Source organism: Antechinus flavipes, chromosome 3, assembly GCF_016432865.1.
Source record: "Antechinus flavipes isolate AdamAnt ecotype Samford, QLD, Australia chromosome 3, AdamAnt_v2, whole genome shotgun sequence".
In the NCBI taxonomy this organism is placed as follows: Eukaryota; Metazoa; Chordata; class Mammalia; order Dasyuromorphia; family Dasyuridae; genus Antechinus; species Antechinus flavipes.
The window spans coordinates 114,303,172-114,322,417 of record NC_067400.1 but is presented as its reverse complement, the minus strand read 5'-3'; the positions used below and the strand labels follow the sequence as shown (position 1 = coordinate 114,322,417).

The 19,246-nt window shown below is 35.5% G+C and overlaps 1 long non-coding RNA gene across 1 annotated transcript in view; it reads left to right on the top strand.

The window, feature by feature from the left end:
* Window positions 1-13,675: 13,675 nt before the first annotated feature.
* LOC127553300 (uncharacterized) overlaps window positions 13,676-19,246 on the top strand; it is a 74,394-nt gene continuing 68,823 nt past the window's right edge. The window contains exon 1 of the long non-coding RNA XR_007951717.1: window positions 13,676-13,781. This is a non-coding gene — a long non-coding RNA (uncharacterized LOC127553300). The remainder of the gene's footprint in view (window positions 13,782-19,246) is intronic.

The window sequence follows — 19,246 nt, the reverse complement described above, 5'->3', positions numbered from 1 at the left end:
CAGGAGCCTGACCAAAGATGGAGTTAATCTCTTTCCTTGGATCTTAAAGCTGGAGCTCCCACCTCCAGTCCATTGTCTTCTCTGGCTCTCAATGAATCTGGCTGAGGCTCCTAGCTTTTATGTTCTACATTGAGTATAAACCAGTCATTATATCACTAGGAAATCATTATTTGTGGTAAGATTAAATCAATCATGCTAAATTTAGAGAACTATTAAGCACCATGCTAAACTAGATAACCATTGTCTCATCAATTCCACTAACTTAACATCTTGTAAGAATCCTTGTTTCAGAGTTCTGGCCCATAACAATAGGTGATAAAGACCAAAAATGCTATAGGGGTAGAAGTGGAAAGATTGGTCCTTGATTAGATATGTGTAGTGAGATAAAGTAAGAAGTCAAAAATAATGCTTGGGGTAACAATTTTGGTGATTGGAAGGATAGTGTTCTCTCAATAGTAATATTTAAAGTCAAAAGGTAGGGTATGTTTTTGGGGAAAGATAATGAATTTTGTTTTAGATATCTTATTTTTGAGATGTTTGTAAGATATGAAATTTAAAATGTCAAATACCAAGTTGATGGTATGGAACTATAGAATACAAGAAACTCAGACTAAATATATAGATCTGAGATTCATTGTGATATAGATGATAACTGAACTTATCTGAGCCAATGAAATCACAAAATGAAGATTATTGAGATAAAAAAGAAAAAAGACAGAGTTGGGGGAAATAAAGCAAAATTAAAAGGAATATGAAAAAATGATATTTCAAAAGAAAATGAGAAATAAATAGGTAAGAAGACTACAAAGAGAGAACAGTAATAAAAACTGAGAGGAAAATTTCCATAAGGAGAAGGTGGTAGAGTTTCATATGCTGTACATATGTCAAGAAGGAAAAGGATCGAAAAAAGACCATCTGATTTAGCAAAATAATAGATTACTGGTAACTCTGAAAACAATTTCAATGGAATGAAAATAGGAATAGGAAAGTTCAGAACTGGGGTAGTTTTGAGGGAAAATCTAAGACTAATTCATTCAATCTACTGTGTGTGTGTGTGTGTGTGTGTGTGTGTGTGTGTGTGTTTAAGAGCAAGGAGGTTCAGGGAATAGTCTTTCTCAATGACTACAATTTTAGACTCAGAATTTATCTTCTAAGAGATAATTATGTTGGACATGAGCAGAGATCCAATTTATATTGTAATTTAAGTAACCTTTTACTCCTTTCTCTCATTTACGAAGGCTCCTAGAAAAGAGCTACAACTTAAGCTAAAAGTCAATTTTCCCCTGTGTGCCAAAAGGGGGACATATTAATTATGTAATAAGAGAGCAATATCTTTAGTCTGTTGTTGTTTTTTTGTTTGTTTATTTTTATTTTTTTTTTTTGCTTCTGTCTTTTTGAGACAATTGGAAGTTAATGTTATTTTTTAAAACAATAAAAACAATTAAATTGTATTGAGAACTGTTTTGCAAAAGATTTTAGTAGAAACACCCAGACCCCTGAAGATGACTTAGAAAAAAAGAAGCAAATGCACTGAAAAGTTACCACTGTAATATCATTCTTTTAATACATATTATTTTCTGAGATTTAGAAAATTCCAGAGGTGGAGCCAAAAGGCTGGAATTATTCTCACATTTCTCACATTTCCCTCTAATGAACTTTAAAATAATCCCTCAAATCAAATTGTGGAGTGACAGAGGCAACGAAGAGTTTAGTGAGATATTTTTCTGGCCTAAGAAAAGAGTTCAGAAGAAGAAGCTTGTATCATGAGGGTGATTACCTGTCTGATATTTATCCACAGAATGGAAATAGCAATAGCAGTAAAACCAGCAATAGTTTCAGGAACTATCAGCTTAGAGAAAATAAGAGGGCCAGACAAGTAGTCAGAAGGAGAATAGGAAGAACCCTTTGAAGGTAGGGAGTATAGCTGGTATTTTTTTCAAATCTATTGTTCATATGAAATTCTGTTTCTCACTCCTTTTCTTCCCTTCTTCTTCCCTTCCTGACATAGTCCCTTCCTTTCTTCTTTCCTTCCTTCCTTCCTTCCTTCCTTCCTTCCTTCCTTCCTTCCTTCCTTCCTTCCTTCCTTCCTGCCTCCCTCCTTCCTTCCTCCCTCCCCTCCTTCCTTCTTTCCTTCCCTCTCTCCCTCCCTCCCTCTCTTCCTCCTTCCTTCCTTTGTTCCTTCTCTACATCCCTCCTTCTTTCCCTCCCTACTTTCTTCCTTCCTTCCTTCCTTCCTTCCTTCCTTCCTTCCTTCCTTCCTTCCTTCCTTCCTTCCTTCCTTTCTTCTTCTTCCATCCTTCTTTCCTACACACCTTCCTATTCTCCTTCCATTCTTCCTTCCTTCCTCCATCCTTCTTTCTTTCTCCCTTTCTCCCTTCCCCCTGCTTCTTTCCTCCCTCCTTCCCCTTTTCCCTTCCTTCTCTCCTTCCTTCCCTCACTCCTTCCTTCCTTCCATCCTTTCTTCCTTCCTCCTTCCCTCCTTCTCTGCTTCCTTCCTTCTCTCCTTATTTCTTCCTTCCCTAGTCTCTTCTCCTCCCTCCTTTGTTCGCTTCCCCCTTCTTCCCTCGCTTCCTTCCTTCTTTCCTCCTTCCTTCTTTCTTTCCTTCCTTCCTTCTTTCCTTCCTTCCTTCCTTTCTTCCCTCCTTCCTTCCTCCCTCCTTTTCTTCCTAACCTCCTTCTTTTTTTCTTCCTTCATTCCCTCCTTCCTTCTCCCCTTTCTTTTTTTCTTCCTTCTTTTCTTCTTTCCTTCCTCCCTTCCTTCCCTATTTCCTTTCCCTCTCTCCTTTGTTCTCTTTCTCCCTCCCTCTTTCCTTCCTTAATTCCTTCTCCCTTCCTTTCTTCTTTCCCTGGTTCCTTCTCCCCTTTTTTCTCTCTTCTTTCTCCCTCCCTCTCTCCTTTTCTTCTTTTCTTTTCTTTCTTCTTCCTTTCATCCTTCTTTCCTTCCCTCCTTCTTCCTTCTTTCCTTCTTCCTTCTTTCCTTCCCTCCTTCTTCCTTCCTTCCATCCTTTCTTCCTTTCTTCCTTCCTTTCTTCCTTCCTTCCTCCTTCCTTCTCTCCTTTCCTTCTCCTTTCCATCTTCCTTCCATTCTTCCTTCCTTCCTTCTTCCTTCCCTCTCTCCTTCCTTCCTTCTCTCCTTTCCTTCTTCCTTCTTCTTCCATCCTTCTTTTCTACCTTCTTTCCTTTCCTCCTTCCCTCCCTCCTTCCTTTTTCCTTTCTCCCTGCTTCCTTCCTCCTTCCTCCTTCCTTCCTTCCTTCCTTTCTTCATTCCTTCTTTCCTTTCTTCCTTCCTTCTGTCCTTTCTTCCTTCTCTACCTACTTCCTTCTTTCCTCCCTACTTCCTTCCTTCTTTCCTTCCTTCCTCCATCCTTCTTTTCTACCTTCCTTCCTTTTTCATTTCTATTCTTCCTTCCCTCCCTCCCTCCTTCTTCCCTCCCTCCTTGATTCCCTTCTTTCTTCCTTCTTTTCTTTCTTCTTTCCTTCTTTCTTCCCTCCTTCTTTCTTTCCTCCTTCCTTCTTTCCTCTTTTCTTCCCTCCTTCTTCCCTTCTTTGCTTTCTCCTTTTCTTCCTCCTCTACTTACTTCTCCCTTCCTTTCTTCCTTCCCTGCTTTCTCCTTCCCACTCTTCTTTCTTCCCTCCCTCTCTCCCTTCCTTCTCTCCTTTCCATCTTCCTTCCATTCTTCTTCCCTACCCTCCGTCCTTTCCTTCTTCCTTTGCTCCCTCCTTCTTCCTTTCTCCCTTTCTTTCCCTGCTTCCTTCCTTCTGTCCTTTCTTCCTTCCCTCCCTCTCTCTTTCCTCACTCTTTTCCTTCCTTCCTTCCTTCTTTCCTTCCTTCCTTCCTTCCTTCCTTTCTTTTTCCTTCCTTCTTTCCCTCATTCCCTTCTTCCTTCCATCCTTCTTTTCTTCTTTACTTCCTTCCCACCTTTCTTCTCTTTTTCCTTTTCTCTTTCCTTCGTTCCTTCATTCCTTTATTCCTTGTTCCTTCGTTCATTCGTTCCTTCTTCCCTTTCTTCCTTCCTTCCTACCTCCCTCCTTCCTTTCTTCTCTTCCTTCCTTCTTCCTTCCTTCTTCCTTCCTTCCATCCCTTCATTCTTCCTTCCCTCTCTCCTTTGTTCTCTTTCTCCCTCCCTCTTTCCTTCCTTAATTCCTTCTCCCTTCCTTTCTTCTTTCCCTGGTTCCTTCTCCCCTTTTTTCTCTCTTCTTTCTCCCTCCCTCTCTCCCTTTCTTCTTTTCTTTCTTCTTCCTTTCATCCTTCTTTCCTACCTCCCTTCAGCCTTCCTTCCATTTTCCCTTTCTTTCCCTGCTTCTTCCCTTCCTTCCATCCTTCCTTCTTTCCTCCCTCCTTCTTCCTTCCCTCCTGACTTCTCTCCTTCCTTCCCTCCCTCTCTCCCTTCCTTTCTTCATTCCTTCTTTCCTTCCTTCTTCCCTTTCTTCCTTCCCTCTCTCCTTTTCTTCTTCTTCCATCCTTCTTTTCTACCTTCTTTCCTTTCCTCCTTCCCTCCCTCCTTCCTTTTTCCTTTCTCCCTGCTTCCTTCCTCCTTCCTCCTTTCCCTTCCTTCCTTCCTTTCTTCATTCCTTCTTTCCTTTCTTCCTTCCTTCTGTCCTTTCTTCCTTCTCTACCTACTTCCTTCTTTCCTCCCTACTTCCTTCCTTCTTTCCTCCATTCCTCCCTCCTTTTCTACCTTCCTTCCTTTTTCATTTCTATTCTTCCTTCCCTCCCTCCCTCCTTCTTCCCTCCCTCCTTGATTCCCTTCTTTCTTCCTTCTTTTCTTTCTTCTTTCCTACTTTCCTTCCCTCCTTCTTTCTTTCCTCCTTCCTTCTTTCCTCTTTTCTTCCCTCCTTCTTCCCTTCTTTGCTTTCTCCCTTTCTTCCTCCTCTACTTACTTCTCCCTTCCTTTCTTCCTTCCCTGCTTTCTCCTTCCCACTCTTCTTTCTTCCCTCCCTCTCTCCCTTCCTTCTCTCCTTTCCATCTTCCTTCCATTCTTCTTCCCTACCTCCGTCCTTTCCTTCTTCCTTTGCTCCCTCCTTTCTTCCTTTCTCCCTTTCTTTCCCTGCTTCCTTCCTTCTGTCCTTTCTTCCTTCCCTCCCTCTCTCTTTCCTCACTCTTTTCCTTCCCTTCCCTTCCTTCTTTCCTTCTTCCTTCCTTCCTTCCTTTCTTCTTTCCTTCCTTCTTTCCCTCATTCCCTTCTTCCTTCCATCCTTCTTTTCTTCTTTACTTCCTTCCCACCTTTCTTCTCTTTTTCCTTTTCTCTTTCCTTCGTTCCTTCATTCCTTTATTCCTTGTTCCTTCGTTCATTCGTTCCTTCTTCCCTTTCTTCCTTCCTTCCTACCTCCCTCCTTCCTTTCTTCTCTTCCTTCCTTCTTCTTTCCTTTCTTCCCTCCTCCCTTCCTTAATATTCTTTCTTAATATTCCTTATATAAAAATATTTTGCATGATTTCAAGTATTTTCTTGTCAATATCATTTTTCTTTCCTTCTCATTGGGTAGGTGAATTTTGGGAGTAAGGGACAGAAAATTCAGAATTCAAAATTTTAAATTAAACAATAGTTTGTAAAATGAAAATAAATTACGTAAAATCACTTAACTTTAAATATATTATTAATTTTTTCATTACAGAGTAAAAGCATGTTTAAGTGTATAACTCAAAATTTCTTAATATTCAAGGATATCTTTATTTATAATATGTTTGTTTATTTACATTATATGTGTTTATGCTTTTATACATAAAATTAACTGATACAAAAGAAATTTTAATTTTATATAAATACATCTTACTAAATCTTTGTCCATTAAAAAGTTTTCTTTCAAATATATCATTAGTCATAAGTTAAGTATTTGTAAAGAACATAAATTTAACGAGAAAAAGTGTATATTATGTTTTGTCAAACTATTTTAAAAACCGAGTCTTCATGTATTTCCTAAGAAGTGTTGTTCTTAAGATTGTCCACAAGATGGCGGAAATGGATCGGCTAACATTTGACATCTTAGAGGCTGTCTCTACTTTTGGAGTCTGAACTTTTCTTTGCCTTTCATCCTGTTGAATCCATTTTAAATAGGATTTAATTCTCTTGTGTACCGTTAAATGTATTGTTTTTCCTAAAAATGTACATATTATTGAAGTTGTTTGGAATTTAAAGTAAAATCTTCAAATTGTGACCAACACAAGCAAATAGTGTAAATAAATAAATGTAAGTAAAATGACATTTTTGTCTAATAGAAAAGTACTTTGTAAGTAAGAAATATGCTCTTTTCAGTAATGTTGGGTAATGAAGAGTTGTCATAATTTGTCCTGGCAATTATCAATTCATCACAAAGCAGTCATTTTTCTTTTATTAGTGTATGCTTTTATATAGGCTAGTTCTAAATTAACAGGCATCAAGTTTGTCAACAGTTGTCTATTTCACAACTTTAAAGCCCTATAAAGAATTGTGTGCTTCTTGTACAGATCTGAAGAGGACAAGGTAGAGACACAATTGAAAGAATACTAACTCTTAAATATGATGATCTGTGTTCATTCAGTTCCTTCCTCTGACAAATAGAATCTATTTGAATTGAGCAAGCTACTTAAGCCTGGTGTTCCATAGTTCTTATATGGATTTTTAGTTCCCTTCCAACGATAGATCTGAACCCAAAGTCTTTGATTCAGATTTTTGTCACTTATTTTGTGATCTCTTATAAGTCACATCTTTTTGTTTCTCACTTGTCAAATAGCCATAATAATCATAATGATAACAATAGCAACAACAACAACAATAATAATAATAATAAACCTAACTTCACAGGCTGATGTAAGAATAAAATGGAATGTTTTTAAGCCATTAATTTTTATGCAAATAAGCATCATAATACTTCATTGACATTAATGTGAGTTAATCATATGTATATGACATATAAATTTTGTGCCCAAGAATGTTCCCAGAAAGACACAGGTTATTTTGGGGGCAACGCCAAATTCCCCTTGGCTAAAGCTAAAATTAATAGCTAACTGTACCTCACTGTTCTAGCCATTTTTGTACTATTAAACCATCTTTATGCTAGTCTCCTGATGACTTACCTTGACCTTTAGAGAAATTTGCTATTCTTTTTGTGTAGTTTATGTTAGTAGAAGGTGTTTAAGAGATTCTCTCAAACTGCAGGGGTAGGGGTGGGTGAAACTCTCCCATGAAGAACATATAGGCCAACGACTTCGAGAGTTCTCTATTGATTACTCATTCTAGTTCAACCAGTATCTAAACAAGAATCCCTTCTACAACAGAGAATGGACAATAGCAATAACAGTAAGAGCAACAAAACATTTATTAATGACTTCCAATGTGTTAAATACTCTGCTAAATGCTGAGGTTACAAAAGAAAATTGGGATAATTCTTGCTCCAAAGGAGAGAACAAGGGGAGACAGTACATAAAGGTGTTTTCCATGACAGGGCAGATGAAACTTCCAGAAGATAATTATTTCCTAAAAAGCAAAGTAATGAAATAGTAGTCATGATAGCTAGGTGGAGCAATGGATAGAGCACTGAAACTGGACACAGGAAGACTTGACTTCAAAACTGGCCTCAAATACTTAGTAAGTATGACTCTGAGCAAGTAATTCAAATTTTGCTTGTCTTAACTATAAAATGTAATAATAACTGTTGTTAATCTTTCATATTCTGAGAAGATCAATAATATCATGAATGATGTCTTGACTTGTGTGTAAGTCAGTTGAGTAAGACATTGCACAAAGTCATCAGTCTCGCTCTTGCATCCCCTGAAGTTCAGTGGCAAAAAAAGGTTAAGATATTGGGAAGATACCAGGATTCCATGGACAACCACAGCATCTTTGAGGACTGAGCAAACTCTTAGCAGGGGTCCTCAAACTTTTTAAATAGGGGGCCAGTTCACTGTCCCTCAAACTGTTGGAGGACTGGACTATAGTAAAAACAAAAACTTTGTTTTGTGGGCCTTTAAATAAAGAAACTTCATAGTCCTGGGTGAGGGGGGATGATTATCTGCATCTAGCCCGCTGGCTGTAGTTTGAGGACCCCTGCTTAAGTATTCCATAGCTTCAGCTACCTGTATATCAGAACAAATTGTTCTAATCTGCTATTCTGCTGGGAAAAGTTTTCACATGATTGAGGTAGGTATCCCCCTAACTCACAGGTTTGAGGCCTGTTTGGTTACCTTCAATTTGGTTTAGTTCATCTGCTGAGATGATTTTATAAGGCAATAGCCAGAGCAAAAACTACAATTTCTTGGAGGCACAAATGAGTGCTGGGTGGCAGATGGATAGCAAAAGCCTAAAAAGGGCTTGGCAAACCAACTTACAAGAGATGCTAGCCTTCCCTGAAAACCTCATATAACCCAGTAATTATGATACCACTTATCTCTCAGGATTATGATAAAGACAAATGAGATAATATTTGTAAAGCACTTTGGTAATCTTAAAGAGCTTTATAAGTGCTAGCTTTTATTATTTTATATCCTCATGACTTGAGGAAAGATGGCAGGTTAGATTGTTCTGGAGGGTAATGTATATAAAGCTTAGAATAGAACAGGGTTCTGGAGTGTCTCTGTCAGAAGAAGAGAAATTAGAAGTTCTCTGTCAGAAGAAGATAGGGATTCAGCTAAAAGAGGATATTCAACATCTAATGAGATATGTAATACACTTGAAAAATAGCCATCCATTCTTTTTGAAGACTTTCAGATATAGGGAATCTAAAACATCTGGAGTCTGTGGAGTGATTATTACAATAGCACTTATTTATATTTATATATTTATATAGCTATATATTTATATAGCTATATTTATATAACACTTATTGATGCCATAGACTGTGCTAAATATTTATAAATATTATTATTTTATTTTCAAAATAACTCTGGGTTGTATATGCTCTTAATATTCCCATTTTACAGCTGAGAAAACTGAAGCAGGAAGATGTTATATTACTTGTTCAAAACCACACAACTAAAAAGTTTTCTGAGGGAAAATTTAAACTCAGGTAAACTTCTGGTCCAGGGCTCTCTGGTGAAACTTAGCTGCCTTTATAATTCCTTATTTTTCTCATCATTTCCACTCTAGAAAGTAATTTCTCACTTATGGAATAAGATCAAATCTGATAGTGCCACTTGTCAGTTATTCTACATTTGAAGATGTTTAGCTTTTGACACTTAGTGAAAGGAATGTGAGAGAGAGAGAGAGAGAGACAGAGACAGACAGAGGAAGGGAGAGAGAGAGAGAGAAAGAGGGAGGGGAGACAGAGGAAAGGAGAGGGAGAAAAGAGGAAGGGAGAAAGAGGGAGTGAAAGAGGGAGAGGGAGAGGGAGACAGACAAACAGACACACACAGACACAGACATAGACACAGACAGACCAAGAGCATAACTCTTCCAGATTCCCAGATAGTTAAAATCTAACATAACTGAAATACTCTAGCACCTTTCTGTGACAGATTGCTTGTGCCCCTCCTCATACAATGCCTTCTTCTTGTGTCAGGGGCCTTTAATATATTTCCATGATAATTTACCTTTTGTTAGCTCTTCTTTTGGTCTTTATTATTATCAACAATCCCCATTCTGGGTTTTAGTATTTACTTCTGTATTTGTTATGTCATGATATATTTAACTATTTATCCACTTTTGAAAATGATAGAAAAAGTTAAATTTTACAACATCTCAGTTATAGATATATGAGGTCAATTTTACCGGTTTCCATTATGATCAATCTGAAATAATATATTAAGTACCCACTACACATGACCTAGGCATTTAGGATTCAAAGACAAAAATGAAATTATATTCTCAAGTTTACATTCACACAACATATTTGTGTGTTTACTTACATATGCATATGAATATACAAATATGTGTATATGCATATATAATATGTGTATATACACATACATACAAAAGCCACAAACAGCTAAATATAAAGTTACAGGAGGTCTGATATTTTAGTGCATAGGAAAAAACCTCATATGAGTGGTGAAATTTAACCTTTGAAAGCATGGGGATTAAGAGAAAGTGAAGAGAGAATATTCCAAGTATGGTAAAAACCTGGGCAAAAATACAGAGTTAGGACATCAACTGTTCTGTATAAGGAACAAAAAGAAATCCAGCTTACCTGAAGCATAGAATATGTGAAAGTGAAGAATGTGTAATAAATTTGAAAGAACAAGTTGGAAGTAGCTCATGAAAGGTTTTTATTTGACCCTAGAGATAAAAGCTTACCATTTGGAGTTTATTGAGTAGAGGAGTCTCATGGTCTCTGAGTTAGAAAGTTTACTTTGCCAGTTTATACAGGGTGGAATAGAAAGGGTGAAATAAATCAGAGAGAGCAATAAAGAAGGAAATTATTCCAACAGTGCAAGTGAGAATTGACTAAGACTTAACTACCTGCATGTGTCAAGAAGAGGACAGATAAAAGAGATATAAAATGTATATAGTTATATATGTATAGTTATACAATGTAAGTGAGACTGAAGAGTCCAGGAGGACTCCAAAATTTGTAATCTGGGTCAATTGAAGTATGGTAGTGATTTTGACAGAAATGGAGAGGTTTAGAATATGGATAGGTTTGGGTTGAAAGAAAATGAGTTCTGTTTTGAATAGGTGAATTTGTGCTGCTTATGGGTAATCCATTTCAAAATATCAATTTTGTAAATAGTTATATGGAATGGAACATAGTAGAGACTAGAACTAGAGTAGTAGATCTAAGAATCATTAATATAGAAATGGTAATTAATCCATAGGGATTTATAAAGTCACAAGGAGATTAGATGAAACAGAGAAGAAAAGAGCATTCAGGACAGATGATACTCTCACAATTAGAAAGTGGAAAATGAATAATAATGCAGCAGTGAAATTAAGAAATAACATTCAAATAGTCAGGATGTCTAAAAGAGGACGGTTTCCCATCAACCTCTTCCCTTACCCTATCTTGAAATAAGAAGAGAGTGGATAGTAGAATCAAATACTACAGAAAGATAGTAGAAAAAGGTTCTGATTTGAATTAAATCCATCAAATTTGGCAATATGTGATTTTTAGTAACTGTGAAAATAAATTTTAATTGAGAAATTGTCAGATTACAAGGGATTGAGAAATTCTTGACAGGCAAAGAGAATAGAACACATCTTATAGATTATGAAAGAAAGGAGATTATTATAGGGACAAAAGATTGAGGGCTTTTATTTTCTTTTTATGGATTAGAAAGTCTCGTCATGATTTTAAACAACAAAGAGTGAGGCAGTAGCTATGGTGAAACTGAAAATGTTTGAGAATGATTGTGGAACTTGGCTGGAGATACTACTGGGATGCAATTAAGAGTACAAGAAAAGAGGTTATCCTTAAGAAAGCCAGTTTTTCATTACTAGGGGAAAAAAAAGTAAAATTAAGAAATGATGTCAAGAAGTTTGGATAAGGTGAATTGGGAGAAGAGAAAACTCAAGAATGACTTCTATTTTCTCAGTAAAATGGGGGGGTAGTGTACTCTTATGTGGGTGTAGGGAGGGGTGAACTGTTTTAGGAGGTCTCAGGAAGGATAAGAAGGTTTAGGTGATGTAGGAGGGCAATACAGAATCAGTTTAGGAATAAGGATTGCCTTGTGCTTCAAAGAGATTCTAGCTGAGATTTATAGGGAATCAGGTCAGCAAAGTTCTATGACTTACCCAGTATCACTGACAAAATATATGTAGAAAGAGTAAATGGAGACATGCAGTTTGGGAGAAGAATATAGTACAATCCTGAACTGGTAAAGGTAATGACTGATATGGGATGAAAGTGGAATGCTGAAAGAATATTGAGGCAAAAGGAGTAGACATTGTGGAAATGACAAAGAATGGGTTAAAAAGAAGTGAAACAGGAAAAGAGAATTATAGGAGGTAATAGGAAGATAAAGATATTTCATAATCTTGATTATGAATGAATTATATATAATTACAAGTGGAACACTTGTAAGTGATGATAAAGTTAAGGGTATAGCCTTCCCTGCGTGAAGCATGAAGAAATAGGTGTTTGGAACTGAGAAGATTGAGGGATTACATGGCAATCATGTTTAAGGAAAACTCAAAGTATCTGTCAAAGATCCCAATTATATATAAGTTGAGGGGATCAGTGGAAGAGTAAGACTGCCATTAAGAACCTGAATCTCTTGAAAGAGAGAATGTCTAGATTCTGGTAAATAACTATAACCAGAATCTGGATAGGATGGTATAGCTGGAGAGAATAAACTACAAAGAGAAGTTGCTGAAGGATTGTGGTAGAGGGAGCTCTATAAATTTCAGTGGGAAGGAACTCTTCCTCTATATTTACTATCCTTAGCAGAGTACAGGATAAAACAAAGTGCATTTAGCATTATGGGTGGCCAGGGCTTCAGTATCACCCTCAGGGGAAACCTAGTCTTCTTGTCAGAAGATAAAGGGAGCACAAAAGGAAAAAATTCAAGATGAATGGAAATTTATCAGTGAAAACATCAGGATCAATGAGTAGAATTATATTGAGTCATGGGAGGGCAAAGACATTGTAAAATTGAATATTTCTGTTTCATTCATATGTGATCTTTCTAAGTCATAGCAAGTCATGGCTGAAACAAATTAAAGCTAATTTCTATTTATTCCACATTATTAACCTGTTAAAATTGATGGATCAAATAAACCTGTATCATTTCTTCTTCTCCCTTTCCTTTTCTACCATTCTTTCCTTACCTTTGTCTCTTAGCATACCTATTGTTGCTGTTGTTTATTTATTTATTTTTTTAAAGATTTCTTTAGCATCATCTTCTGAAGGAACCTATTTCTTTCAACAGCCTACAGCTTTTCCATCCTGGCTATTTTGCAGCTGTTTCCCATCATTTTTATGTGTTATCACCTCCTTTAGAATATGAGCTTCTTGAAGACAGAAGTTATAAAGCTTATCACAATGCCTGGAACATATTAAGTACATGACACATGCTTTTTGATTGAATCATTTATTGATTAGTCATGTTATATATCCACTTTATCTAATTTCTTTGTTGTCTAGTTGTTTTTGAATCTTGTCTAATTCTTCATGATCCCATTTGGGGGTTTTCTTGGTAAACTGGGCTAGTTTGCCATTTCCTTCTCCAGTTCATTTTACAGATGAAAAAACTGAGGCAAATGGGCTTAAATAACTTGCCCAATGTCACACAGCTAGTAAGTTTCAGAAACTAGATTTGATCAGAAAGATGAGTCTTGCTGAGTCCAGGCACGATATTCTATCTACTATACCACCTATCTGCCCTCCTGTTTAATTTCTACACTAATCAGTATTATTCTTGCTATATTTGGCACTCAAGGATAGAATCTTTAACAAAAACCAGGGGGGAAAAAACTAAACTAAACAAAACAAAACTTAATCATCTTCAAGAAAGCAAATGTGTGAGATATTCATTGATGTATCTTCCATTTTTTCCAATCAGTGTGTTGGAACAATGCTTCCAAGGTAATTGGAAATGGTTTGAGGGATATTGAATCCCATTGTCAAACTCCTCTGTGGATGTCGATTAGGCACAGTTCCACAAACAGCTTGAGTTCTGTTCTGCATGGGTTGTTTATCTCTTCAAGGGTGTTGGCGTAATCTGTGTTTTTCCACTGTTATGCAACATGCTCAGGAGCAACAAAATTTCTACTGAGATCTCCACTTTAAAAAAAAAAATAGTCCTTATATGCAGAACATACAGGAACTTGCTAAATTGCTTTGGAAAATCTGACAAACTACAACATTGTTAGAACAGTGAATTCAGAAGATCTTTGTGGAAAACAGTAAGGAACATGACAGAAGGTACAAAGGTACTCATGCCCTTTGACTCTGTGATCTCATTATTGAAGCTACTTTCAAGAATGGATTTGGAAGGAAAAAATTAAATTTATATAAAAATACTTGAGCATTATCTTTAATATAAAGGATTTGAAAATTTACTTGATGCCTGAAGAAATTAAGCAAATGAATGTAATGGAATATGATTGCTATATGTGTAGATGCATTGATAATATAAATAAATAAGGATATATATTTAATGACAGAGTGAAGAAAATAGAAACAGAATAGAATCTGATGAAAATAGAAACCAGAATGAAGAAAATAGAATCAGGGAATAGAAACTGATATAAAGAAAGCTATACTTAACAGTAGTTATTTAAATAATAGCAACCATAGTAACAAAATATGGAAAAATATCTTGAGTGGAAATAGTTGAGATGCAAGTGAATAGAAAGATCTAGATATTACTTTGTTAAAATTAACTTACATATTTTACTTGAAAAAATATAGAAATATGCAATTTTATGTGCAATCTTTTTGTATATTTGATTTTTTTTGTTGAAAGTTATCAAGTTTATCATAAAACTATATTTAAAAAGGAAGAGGTATCAATGCATATATGCTGGATGACATATTCCTGGAGAAATTATATAGGAAGAGGAGAATTAAAGAACTTCCTATTCTAAGAAAATGTGATTGAATACATTGATGATGATTCTATATTTCAAAGACCCGCATTTGGGAAGACCTGAGTTCAATTCTATTCTCAAACATTCTGTGTAAATTCAAAGTTTCTGTGACCTAGGACAAATAGCTTAACTTTTGTCTTGATTTTTTTTCATCTGTAAAATAGGGATGATGATGATAATAGCATATAACTCCAGGGTTTTTGTGAGGATCAAATGATATAACAAATGTCAACCAGGGGATTCAGTGAATAGGTCCAGATCTGAACTCAGAAATACTCATTTATAAATAAGTTCAAATCTGGACTCATACTCTGGGAAAGTCACTAACCTGTTTGCCTCAGTTTCCTCATCTGTAAAGTGAGATGGAGAAGAAACTGGCAACTACTCTAGTATCTTTGCCAAGAAAATCCCAAATGGGGTTACAAAGAGTTACACAGGATAAAATAACTGAACAACAATCCAGGCTTGTTATGAGGACCAAATGAGATAATTGTTAACTGCTTAGCATAGTACCTGGCACAAAGTGTTTTACAAGTATCAGCCAATTGTTATTTTATTAATAAGAAAACATTACTGTTAAACATTTTTTCAATTAACATTTCTACATCTATAGTTTCTCAAGCACAAAACAAGTAGCTAAATTCTAATAACTGCCTACTTTTTTTGCTTATGTTTTTATTATTTTTGCATGTTTGTTTTTGTTATTGTTTTCATTTGTTTGTTTTAAGGAGTTGTTTTGAGGAGATCTAGACCATTGTAGAGGAAATGTCTTTGTAAGATCAATAAACATTTTCCTAAAAAGAAGTTTCAAAGTTCAATTTTTGTATTCAAAAATTGAATTTAGAAACATCTTCTAAGGAAAACATTGGTGGTATGACACGAAACATGGATGTACTGCATTGTGTTAATAATGAAATTATTTTCTAGTATCAAATAAATCAATTTAATCTACATTTTTAATAATATCTCATTTCATAAACACTTGAAAGCATCTATTTAAACTTTGTAGAAACAGTTATGCACTAGTTTGATGCTATGGTTTATTTATATGTCAAAAATTTTTCTTGTAGCAATCAACATGATGAAAGATAGTAGTATGGTACAATAAAAAGTTGAGGATTTTGAGGCAGAAGACCTTAGAGGTCAAGTTCAAAGTTCAAACCATGCATGTCACATACTAGTTGTGTTAACCTGGCCAGGTTCTTTCTCATGTCAGATCAAGAAAAACCTTTTCATTTCAGGGATATGTACCTTAATTAGAGGGAATTCCCTTATCTAATATCTCTCTAGTGTAGTGAAATAAAGATGTAGGCTCCATACCTATATCTGTGAAGCTAAATATCCATCTAGAAATACTGTAAGCTTACAACTAAGATAGTGTAAGTATATTGCATAAAAGTAAATTTTAATATACTCTATTCTATAAAATTTTTTTGACATTCTTTATTTTGTTTCTAATCCCTTTCACAAAAGCCAGAAATTACAAATATTTTCTCATTTGTAAGACAAATATCTAAGATAATGTTGTCAACTTCAGTCTCTAGTTATTGAACATTTAATAATGCAAATCTGGAAGCTGGTGGCAAAAAACAACAACAACAACAATAAACTTGGGTTGAGGTTTTCTCAAATTAAAAAGGAACACATATCCCTTTCCCCATATAGCTATGGTACTCTAAATAACTTTGAGGAAGTTAATTTTATAGAGAAGGAGATATAAGGAAAAAATTTAAATTGACCAAGGAAAACATGCAAAATGTATCTTTAAAATACTGAAAGTATACGGTATCTTGTGTATGATAGGATTGCTGATTACAAGAGTTCATTCTTCTCCCCAGCCACACAAGTTAGATTATTTTTTTTTACCTAAAAAGGAACAAGCTGTCTCTATTATAAGACTGGCCAGTGCACATATACATAGGTTTCTGGTTACCTAATGTTGTAGAGAGTCGGATAATGTTGAGTTGAAGTACTTCAGAATTGGCAGATGTACCAAGATCAGGAAAGGGGAAGCTTTTATTCCCCAAGCTTAGTCCTATACTATACTTGTTGAAAAATCTTTGTGTTCTAGAAGTTAATCTATTTTTTGTAATTGTAGAATAAGCTCAAGTATTTTATTTCTTTTTAACACTAATATTTCTTTTTAAACTAAGAGAATATCAGCCCAATTCAACTCCATCCCTATCATTTGACAAAATTGGTTATTGGGATTGGATGACCTTGAGACTCATATTATAATTGAAATAAAGGGAGGTTCTTTCAAATGAAAAGTGGAATATTCGAATGGTTATATATAGCTACATACAATACCCTTTAACAGGGACTTTTCTGTTGGTGTATGTAGAGTCCTCTCAATGCAGCAGGAAGTCTATGTTTATACAGTGTAATTAACTCAGTGAGTGTTAGAGAAAGCCGCTGGAATCTGTGTGTTTTAATGGTATTTTTTTTGAGGTATGTGTCACAATAGATTGCCTTTGGGATCCCTTCCAAGTCCAAGATGCTGAGAGCAGGAGTGTGAACAACAATAACATTGTATTTATTTTATAAAAAGGTTTTCTTTAGTTTACTAAAACCTTGTTTCCCTACTTTGACAATTATGTCATTCCCCAGTGATTTAGATAATTGACATAACCTATAAATTGAATCTACTTTTTTAAACTGTGATTTTAGAGTCCATCATAGGAAAAACTATAAAAAATGATATTTATGTTTATAAATTCAATAAGCATCTGTTAAACACCTACTTGGTGCTAGATACTGTGTTAAGTGAAGGGGATACATAAAAGGAGGAAAAAAAGACTATTTTCAAAGTGCTCAGAGTTTAATGGAGGAAAACAAGCAAATAACTATGTACAAATAAAATATATGTAGGAGAAATGGGGGATAATATCAGAAGGATCTACAATTAAAGAAGACTGAACAGCACATTTTTTGCAGAAGGTGGGGTTTTATTTGAGATTTGAAAAAAAAAAGCCAGAGAAGCAGGAGGCAGAAATGAAGGAGAGAAATGTTTCTTGTTTTAATGTATTTTTTCCCTAATTATATGTGAAACATATTTTTACATTTGTCTTTAAAATTTTGAGTTTCAGGTTCTCTCCCTTCTTCTCCACCCACTCCCTTGCTCCTTCTTCCCTCAACCACTCTCCCACATATAAAGTTATGCAAAACAAAGAGAGAAAGATGTCTCAGCATTGGCAAGAGTCAGTGAAAATATTTAAAATTGGGAAGTGATTCTGGGTCAGGTTCCAAGAACCACAAGAACATCAATGTCACTGTATTACACAATATAAGGAGAATAAGACAGAAAACTGGAATTATAGAAAAGGGCTAGGCTATAAAAAGATTAAAAAAATTAAAGATCATCTTCTGATTGTATTAGTTTGAATGCTTACCATCCCTCCCTCTGTTATATCCTGCTTTTCAGTTTTCTCCTGCTATTCTTCAATTTCCTATTTTCTGTATAGTAGAAACAAACAAACAAAACTCTTTCTGTTGCTCAAGTGTCTGTTACATTCCAAATAGTATCCTATGCTCTAAATTTCTCCTCCTCAAAATTCATCTCTCACTGCAACCTGGATTAGCTTTCTTATATGTTATTTTCTTACAACAATTTTTCTTCTCCAAGGTGACAGCTAATTGGTTGGAAGAAGTCACTCCTTTATGTTATTGTTCATCCTTCATTTTTGAAGAGGATCAATGATATCATGGGGTGATGTCTTCCTGACTTACCTGTGAATTGGATTTAAGTAAGGCAGAGTTGCACAAATCTGTCAAACACATTCTGTCTTCCAGTAGCTAAAAGCCAGTGATGAGATAAAAGTGAAAACACTATGATGCAGTGGATGACTTTGGCATCTTCAGTGTCTGATCAAGCTTTCAGTATTCCATAGAAACTGCTTCCCAGACCTTCCAATCATTTCACTGGGGGAAGTTTTCACATACTTGGGGTAGACATCCCCTTTACTGATGGGTTTGAGGTCTGTTGGTTAGTCAGCCCGGTTTAGCTCCTCTTCTGAGTCTGTTTTAGTGGGGTGTGACCATTCTGTGCACTATAGGTGAGAGCTGGAAGACAGGTAGGTACTAAAGATGAATGAGCAGCCCTGAAAAGGATTTGGCAAGCCTTCACCAGAGCAATGCTAGTCCTTCCTGAACAATATGTGTTATCTGGATAAAGGTCAAGAGGCATTCCTTAACACATTGGGATATATTAACATATAAGGAAGAATAATTTCTTCCAGCTAACTTTATCTGACAAAAAATGGTCCATTTGCAGACTGACAAGGAATTTGTTTTTTTGTTTTCTTCTTTGTTTTTAAACAGAACATAGCTTCTCCAATGACCCTCAAATTCTAGCACACAGCTGGCTGTCTACTCATCCAATCTATAGTGTTGACCTTGCGTTATCATTTTCTTTCATTGAAATGGTAGAAATTCTTTTGTTTAAGAAACAGATACCAGGAATAACAGCTCCAAAATGAGCAAGGAAGAAAATGTCATTTCTTAATAATATACTTATTTTGATGCCATGTAGAGAAATTGTCAGGCAGACTGAAATGAGTCATTTTTTGATGTTCACTAGTTTAAACCAAAGCATAATCTAGGATGAAAGAGGGCTTTCTTTTCCATAACCCCAAACTTTTTAATTCATAAGATATATACACAATATTCATGCATAATATATCTGTGTATATGTGTTGTTTGAATATTTGTGCATGTGCACAATCTGAAAGACCTATGACTTCCTTTTTATTGCTATGCTTTCTATTTGTTACTGTGCACTATATTGTTGATGTTGTTGAGTCATT